Here is a 9,446-nt window from a genome sequence, read left to right on the forward strand (position 1 = left end):
CCTAGAGCCTGGCTTCATACAAGTGAAATATTAGCAGACCCAGTGGTGATATTTTGATTATCTCTTTTGCTAGTTCACACCCTGGATTGGCAGTGTCATTCTGATTATGGGAAACAGAGTCCACAGTACCTTTGTGTCTAGTCAGAGTAGAAAACCAATCATAAAAGTCCATTTTTTTAGGTTCTGTGTCTTAAAAAGCACTCCTGGTACCAAGTTATATTAGCTAGGGTTCTCTTGAGAAACAGAATCAGTAGTAAATATCTGTAGGATGAAAATATATAAAATTGTCCCACATAACTATGGGGATGCAGAGTCCAGGGTCTGTGAGGAAGGCCACAATGTGGGAACAATGAAGGTCCTCAATGAACTTTCAAGAGAGGCTGGTTGGGCAACTGTGGGAATATAAGTGTCCAAGGTCTACAAAACCTGCAACTCCAACGAAGGGTCTGGACACACTCCACAGGAAAGGCTCACTGGCTAAAGCAGGAGAGAGAATATCTCTTCTGAATCCTCTTTAAAAGCCTGCTAGTGATTAGCTTAAGCATCATTCATTGCAGAAGATATTCCCTGTAGCTGATTTCAAATGCAATCAGCTGCAGATGTAGTCAACATAATCATGATTTAATTCCATGAAATGTACTCATAGCAACAAACAGGCCAGTGCTTTCCTGACCAAACAAATGGGCAACCATCTGGCCAAGTTGACACATGAACATGACCATGACAATTTGGTATTTAAAAAAAAAGTAGTTATTCTATAAATTCATACTAAAGATTAGTTTTCAAAATATGATTAAAAATACCGTAGCTTGACTGACAAATATATATTATGTATAAGTCATCATTTGAATATCATATAATACAAGTGCATGTATATTGTATAATTGGAATTTGTTATTGTTATAAATATATCTCTTTATTAACAAATTTATCCACAATAAATTAATACAATATAGGTAGTATTATTGTACACATTTTAAATGATAGAAATGGCAGAGAAAATTAAGCGATTTATTGTGAGTTGCACCCTTAACTATTGGTTATGTGATTCAAAGAAGATTGTTTAAGTCAACAGCTAAGGTTTATAATGCTATATTCCTATTAATAATTAATTTCAGAAAAACAGAGAAAAGTTATATTCAAATAAGGAATGATAGGAAATTTTAATACATCATTTTCTCTGTTTCTGTACCCAATATTGTTTAATAAAAATTACCTATAAGATATTAAATCCTGAGGTTAATATACTGGGGTATATTAATATTATAGACCACACATTACTATTAATCAATATTTTGAATAATCAGATGGAAAATTTACTGAGAATACATGTGAGAGGACATGTGAGAACTTTCACACAGATGAAGATGATAAAGCTGAGAGGCACTAACACTGTGGGACCAATTGCCTGTAATGATTAGATTTACCTAATTCCCTCTTCCCCTTCCTTCTTCAGCACTCTTTCTTCTACACTCCATTCTCTCCAGGGTAGTACCTGGTGGCAGATGGTACATTTAGTTGGGTCAGTTGGATCCAATCTTCTCCATAGATGACTCACTCAGATGGGGATTGTTTGGCCCTCAGTGTGTATTGTTGTTCCTTTAAGGGATATCTTTCTCTTTGAGGCCTGTTTCAGGGAATTTGCTCTTTGTTCAGGCAATCACCCACCCTAATTCTAACCCTGTATTATTGCCCCTGAGAATATTCTGACTCCCCTTACTCTTAATGAAATTTGTGTCAGTTGTCCATCTTCTGTAATTGCTTCAACTTTCAGTGGGGTTGCAGGCCCTACTTTGGAGAGAATATAAGCCTCTAGCTATGCTATTTCTGGTGGCTGATTGATCTCCGGAAACAGCAGCATAGCCTCTGACAAGAAGGCATTTGTTGCAAAATGCTTCTGGAAGAAACAAACAGGGTGAGAAATTATATACAGGGTCTGAAGAGAAGCAAGAGAAAACTAGAGCTCCAGCATTAAGAATTAGGGCTCGGTTTATTAAATTTGGAGCTTCTTTTTTTTTAAAGAGAACAGTAGGAATTCCCAAGGTAAGCAGACTTGATAATTTGTAATGGAAAATATGTTGCTGTTTAATCATTGCTGTGAGTAATTCTGACTTTCAGAAATGTAGAACTTTAACTTTGACTTTCATGTGTCATATAGATACTTCAAGTTTTAGGGAACTACTAGATTATACAAAAAGTGAAGCATTTCAGAAATTCAAACTAATATTTTGTGGAGATCCAGGGCCTGGGCTCACCTCTCTCTGCAATGAGAGTAAGCTATTGCTCGTATCCACCTAGAATGACTGAACAAAAGTTAAAGGTCCTCACACCTCCCCAGGGAGTTGAGGGGGTACTGTATAAATGATATGATAAGCTCCTGGGAGAAGGGGATGCTCAGAAGATGCACCCAGGGGATGTTTGCAGCCTGGGAAAATGGGATGTACTTGAAGAGTCACTTTTTTTCTGACTAGAGAGTGACACCACCCAGCAGTATTTGAGAAGTACTTTAAGTTTCATGGCTGGAAAGAACTGGATAAACAGAGATAGCAGCATTATTGGACAAGGATGGTAGAAAGAAGGAGGCAAAGTTCCACAGTTTAAACTTTTTGTAAAGCTCCTTCGACAATTTTATGCAGATTAAATCACATATTAAAGATTCAAATCTTGGAGAAAAATCCAGAGACATTGCCAGAGCAAACAAGAACAGAAGTACAAGTGGAGAAATGGTCAAAAGATATAACCCATAGTTATCTTGAACCTGAGACTACAGGGAAAAACAATGCAACCAGATGAGCTACTGACTATGACTTCTGCCAAAAGCATGCATCAGATATTCAGAGAATTAGTTAATGAAGCCACATATGAGGATGCAGAACTGCCACGGCAGAGATTAAGGAATTCTCACGTTATCAGTCCTTACCCAAATGATGAGACAGCTTATTGCACCACTGAAAAATCCAACATTATGGAACATAGAAATGATTTGCATATGAATTCATGATTCCTTGTCAAATTACTTCAGACTTAAATAAAGGGAAGACAGTAGCATTTCTTCTAAAAGAATTGGTCATTCTTAGACTAGGCAATATAAAGCTTCAAGAAAAATTGACAATAGAAGATAAAGAACAGAGAAAACTAAAGCTTAATTTGGAACTCCAAGAGAAAGCAACTGAAGCTAAAATTTCTGGAAAAGCAGCAGCTCTGGTTGAAGGAGTGTATTTTGCACAGAAGGAATGTGATGAAGCTATTGTGTTTAGACTGCTATTAGCCATTGAGAAGAGAGACGATGCTATTGCAAGAGTAAAGTATAGGGAAATGTCTCTAAAATCACTAGAAAATATTAACCCTGAAGAAAATGACATGACATTAAAGAAATTACTGGACAGAATAAACAGTGCAGACACAAGGATAGCTATTCAGCAGAATGGAGCTAGAGTTGTGGATAGACTCTACAAGACCAAAGAATGTAAAAAGAGAATAACTGCAGAAGAAATGAATACAGTGATAGAAGAACAGAATGCTGCTTTGTCTCGGGACAAACACCTAGAGCAGGAGCTTCATCATCTGAAAGAGCAGAACCAGACTTCAGCAAACAACCTGAGGCATCTGCTGCTGAAAATAATCAAGAAAGTGCTCTGAAGGTAAAGTTGTTATCTTTGCAACAAGCTGGAGAAAGTGCAGTTCAACAATGAAAAAAAACTGAAAGAGGAAATTCAGACACTTCGTGTTTACTGCGGTTTACACAAATCTTTATCCCAAGAAGAAAATATGAAGGATAAATTTAACCATACTCAATACTTATGAAGAAGCTTTAAAAAACAAAAGAGCATTGTTTCCCTCACTCAATAACAAAATGAGGAACTAGCTACCCAACTGCAACAAGCTCTGACAGGGCAAACATGGAATTAGAGCTTTGCCATGCTATAGAGGCCTCTCAAGTGGCCAGTGAAAAAGTTCATAAGTTGTAGAGGCTGGTGGACATCCTGAGTAAGAGGTGGGAATAGGGAACATTAGGGCTCTGACCTGACTGAAAAAATGGCAATCTGCACAAGCAATCTCATCTGGTGACCAGGCTGTTTCATTCAACACTGAGTAAACACTGGGTCCTTAACTTAGCAAACAGTTGTTAGAAGTGGAATATTCCAACCACATTCCATGGTGAAATTAAATCAATCACACACATTTAACTACCTTGCTGCTGATATGAGTTATTTATCCAAACATATAAGCTACAGACTTCCACCATTGGGTAGTTATAAGGTTACAGCTTATTTTGTAACTATTTTATATCTTAATACATTTTAACATGAATCTTTATATAGCTTTATAAAAAGATTTTAAAGTATAAGATACAGTTATAGAAATATGGTAAAGTTGGTCTGCAACATAGCTTCAGATATAGCTGTTTTAGAATCAAAATGCAGCAAAGTAAATATTGTCAAAATTTTAACCCAGTGTGTTAGGTCAAAATTTCAAATAAATGCATATTTCAATATAAAGTAGATTATTTCTTAACTTATGAGAGATGCTCAGACATAGAGTACATAATTTTCTGTCAATGCATCCCTGTATTCTCTGTTAGTATTAAAGAATACTAAGCATAGATGGCATTAAATGTATAATTTGCTTTAATAGATGTTTGATGCTAAAATTACATTTCATCAAGGCATGAATTTTGTATCATTGTAAGTAATGGAGACCATTTTCAATAAAAATAGGAGATTGTTAAGGTGTAAAAAAAAAGGATATGATAAAGAATGCCTTAAAACCCCCCTCACTTGACCAATGTTGATAACACATCTCCAGAGCACTGTGTCCTGAGACCATGCTAAAAATCTGTTCTCCCATCCTATGGCATCTTTTTTTTGTAAGCACCTATAAGTGATCCCTTGTATTCCCTGCCATTTTGCAGAGCACTGACTTCCATTTGCTGGATGGCTACAACCAGGAAAGATCTTCTCCTGTTCATAAGTCCCCCAAAACCCATGCCTAACTCTGTCTGGTGTGTTCTTTGATCTTGGGGCTGTGCTGGGTTGGAACAATGAGCTAGCCATTCAGGTGACCAAAGAGTTGCAGACCATAATTAGTTTGAGTTTTGGTAAAGGAAAATCTATGGAGCAAACTCCAAATTGCCTTTATCATCCATGTGGGGAGGGGGTGACTGCCCTCTTGCATGAATGGAGACTGCTATAAGAGTATGGGTAGACCATAAAAATTCTGGCAGGGTTTCTAATAGTTTTGCAAGACAGAAAAACTAAATTTTATTTTTAAAAATGCCAAATTGCAGTGGCCATAGCCTGACCCTTTTTAGGAACCTTATGTATGGCCACGAATGCAGAACAGGCAAGAAAGCAATAGCCCACCTTCTAGAGGAGGAATTAATACTAGAAAGAAGTACACACCTTGCTCAGGCAGAATTAAGGACTCTTTGATCACCTGGACCAAGTGAATGTTTCATTTAGAGACTCTGGTATGTAGATATGCCCAAATCAGAGACAATTAGTTGTCTCAAGCTTGAGCAGGAGAATTTGGCTACTCTGTGATGGGACCCCAAAACATGTCATCCCATAGACTTCTCTTTGGAAAAGGAAAGGGAGGAAGAAGGGGAGGTCGAAAACATAAAGAGCCCCAATAGGTGTCTCCTATAATACAACAGAAATGGAAGGAGTCACAAGATCAACCCCATAGGGTTCAGCAACTCCAACCTCCTGGAAATTACATGAGAGATCATACTGTTGCCAAATTGGGTCACTTAAGGCAGTTGCATATATAAAAACTAGGCAAGCCCTATTCAATTGTCTTCTAAGGTTATGAGACCAGAACAGAGGCAGTAGTATTTTCTGTGGTGGAGGTGAATAAATTGGCATCCATTACAATTCACCCTTCACTATGACAATACTTACATGCTACTTCAGCTAATGCAAAAATCATGTCCTTTTTGCTATGGCTGATTAACAAATCTAAGGCTGCATGGCCTAATGAAGGGGATATACCACACAATAAGACCATTTGGAAAGATAGAAGAGCTACAGGATATTTTAAAGGAGGTGGGAACTGAAAATGCCATTTATGCTCTGGCTTTTATAGGTCCTGACACTGAACTTCTTATCACAGGAATGAAAGACATAGTATAGCCTACTGCTTTCTATTATTACTATGGGAACCTCATGTCTATCCTAATACTGCTAGTAAGATGACTGTTTCCCTTGCTGCTCAAAGAGTTAGCAGGGTATGGAAAAGGAGACGGAAGAAGTGACAATGGGGAAAGCTCCCCATGAATATGACAGCCCTAAACAAGTATCCCACAAGCAGATATGGATGGATCTCATTGTTGCAGGCACAGAGATAAAGGATATAGATAAACAATACAGTGCAGTCCAATTAAAATTATGGAACAAAAAGCATAAGGGCAAGGGATTTGCTAAAGTGAGCTCCCAAGCCTCTTTGGGAGAATGGAAGTCAGGAAAGTAATTGCTATTTGGAACCTGAGCCCTAGAGGCTCGACTCCACAAGAAGAGCCTTTGCAAACCCCTTTGTCTCTTCTGTAGTGGAGAGGTTGAGATCGCTTGGTGCAAATGAGAGCCAGGTACCCTAGGCATCAGAGACCACATTTAGGATCAATCACCTAATGGTTCTTTAGTAACCAACAGAAAGTGTTGGCACCAGTTAATATGGGAGCTGAATGTACCTTAATCTATTGGAAAGTAGCCATGAGCCAGTACTGGCCATAGACAGCTATAGATAGCTATAGACAACTGTTCTTGTTTGCTAGCTGCCTTAATGCAATATATGAGAAATGAAATGGTTTTTAAAAAGGGGAATTTAATAAATTGTTAGTTTACAGTTTTAAGGCCTAGATAATGTCCCAATTAAAGCAAATCTATAGATATGCCCAATCAAAGGTATCCAGGGAAAGGTACCTTGGTTCAAGAAGGTCAATGAAGTTCAGGGTCTCTCTCTCATCCAAGAAGGCACATGGTGAACACAGTCACAGTTTCTCCCTCAGCTGGAAGGGCACATGGTGAACACAGCATCATCTGCTAGCTTTCTCTCCTGGAATCTTATTTCATGAAGCTCCCTGGGAGGCATCTTCCTTCTTCCTCTCCAAAGTGCTGGCTGATGGACTCTCTGCTTCATGGTGCTTCAGCACTCTCTGTTCTCTCTGAATCCCCTTCATTCTCCAAAATGTTTCCTCTTTTATAGGACTTCAGAAACTTATGAAGACCCACCCAAGTGGGTGGAGACATGTCATCACCTAATCCAGTTTAACAAACACTCTGGATTAAACCACATCTTCAAGGAGATGATCTAATTACAGTTTCAAACATAAAGTATTGAATAGGAATTATTCTACCTTTATGAAATGGGATTTTCATTAAAACATGGCTCTTCTAGGGTACATACATCCTTTCAAACCAGCACACCATCTATGGGAGAAAATGGTACAGTCCAGGTTGCACAGTGTAACTTTACTATTGGGAGATTGCCCCAAGTGTATATGGCATGTATTTTCCCTGTATCAAAATATGTTTTAAGAATTGAGCTACAGAATGCCACATGGCAGACAACTATAGGAGAATTCTGTATCTGCTATAGAGTGATCAAAATAGTCTTAAAAGTGCAGGCAAAATTATTGCCTGCAAATGTACCTCTGCTTCAGAGGGTCAGGGCTAACACTACAAACTTCTTGGAAGGCACTAAGAAATCTCAGCCACTATTAAAGAGTTGGAGCAGATGGAGATAATGTCCATCCATAGCCCTTTCAATAGTCCTGTGTGGCCAATACAGAAGCCAGATGGAACATGGTGTATTAAAGTAGATTATCAGGAGCTAAACAAAGTAAAACCATCATTGTATTCCACAGTCCCGAATATTACTGGTTTATTACCAGAAATTAGTACCTGATTATATCAATATCATTTTTTATTGGATCTTGCTAATGCTTTCTTTAGTATCTCCCTAGAAAATACCTTGCATTCACCTTTGCTTGGATAGGTCAAAAACGGAATATGACTGTGCTTCTGCAAGGCTACATACATAGTCTGGCTGACTGCTATGGTCTCATGAAAAAGGATTTTGCTAAGTGGAAAAGTCCCACAAATGTACCTGTTTCACATATTTATGATGAAATGTTAACTATTAGCTCTTTTTCAGAATTAAAAGAAGCCAAAGTTTCAGTGCTATCTCACCTTGAGGATCAGAGATAGGCAGTCAATTGTGACAAGCTGCAAGGGTCTGGTTGCTCTGTCAGATTTTTGGATGTTGTATGGTCAGGTAAGACAAAGACTTTAACTTCTGCTATAATTCATAAGATGCAATGTTTCCCTGTGCCACAAATGCCATAAAAACTAATGGCTTTCTTGGGTTTCTCAGAGAATTAGAGAGCTTTTTTTTCCTTACTAAGCCTAAACATTAAAGCTTTTGTAGGAATTTTCCCTAAGATTGAGATACCACCCAACAGGTTGCTTTTAAAAATTCTAAAATGGTAAAAGATCAGGCACAAGCATTGGGGGACATTGATCCAGACATGCACTATGAATTGGATGTAGCCAGCACTGATAGTGGCCACTGCCACAGGTGCCAGTGGCAATATTCTAAATGAATGCCCATTGGCTTTTGATCAAAATTATGGAAAGGGGCATAAATGAGATAAAACCCCCTCAAAAAGCAATTGTGTAATGCATATAATGTTTTATTGCATGTATGCCCAGTCAAATGACCATCCTTATTCAGCGGTGGATAACCATATGGCTTCTAAGCCATGCTCTGGCAGTGCCCAAACAGGAAGCTAACCTGCTACAGAGCAGTTTTTCCAATACTAGTAATCTGAGTTCAGAAATGCAGGAGATTCTTAGACCAGTGTCCTGCATAGAATATGCAAAAGCTAAAGTCACTGCACCTGATATAGCTGTTAAAATACCCATTATAGAAGGCTCAGGTATCATTTCCAAGTCTGCTTGGTACACTGATGGATCTGCTAGTGGGAAGAGTGGGAAGCCTCCCACATGAACAGCTGTGGAAATACAAATATGCTGGTAGACTGGTGCTATGCAAAGCAGTCAATGGGCTGAGTTAAGAGCAGTATGGATAGTAATAGTGTATGAACCAGAAGACACACTATCTGTAACAACAGCTGGCTGTTTACAAAGATTTTACAACATAGATGGCTACCTAGAAGCGGGAAAAATGGGCAGTCATAGGTCAACACTCTGGGACAAGAATTGTGGAAAGATAGCTGGGACACCTGCCAATGGCCAAAGGCAACTGTCTCTTATGTCTCTGTCACACTTCAGACATATTACCTGGAATGTGGAAGCAGATGCACTCACATAGGTGAAAAGCAGCACAGCTGAAACCAGGGAAGCAGTTCAATGGCTTCATTGAAAAAGTGGACAGAATGGGTATCATAACCTGTGGCATATGGCCCAGCATTTCCTGCTGCCAAT

At 38.6% G+C, this 9,446-nt stretch overlaps 1 pseudogene; it reads left to right on the forward strand.

The window, feature by feature from the left end:
- The first annotated feature begins 989 nt into the window (after window positions 1–989).
- On the forward strand, window positions 990–9,009 carry LOC143645615 (mirror-image polydactyly gene 1 protein-like; annotated as a pseudogene).
- The last annotated feature ends 437 nt before the right edge of the window (window positions 9,010–9,446 follow it).

Source organism: Tamandua tetradactyla, chromosome 9 (assembly GCF_023851605.1).
Source record: "Tamandua tetradactyla isolate mTamTet1 chromosome 9, mTamTet1.pri, whole genome shotgun sequence".
Classification (NCBI taxonomy): Eukaryota; Metazoa; Chordata; class Mammalia; order Pilosa; family Myrmecophagidae; genus Tamandua; species Tamandua tetradactyla.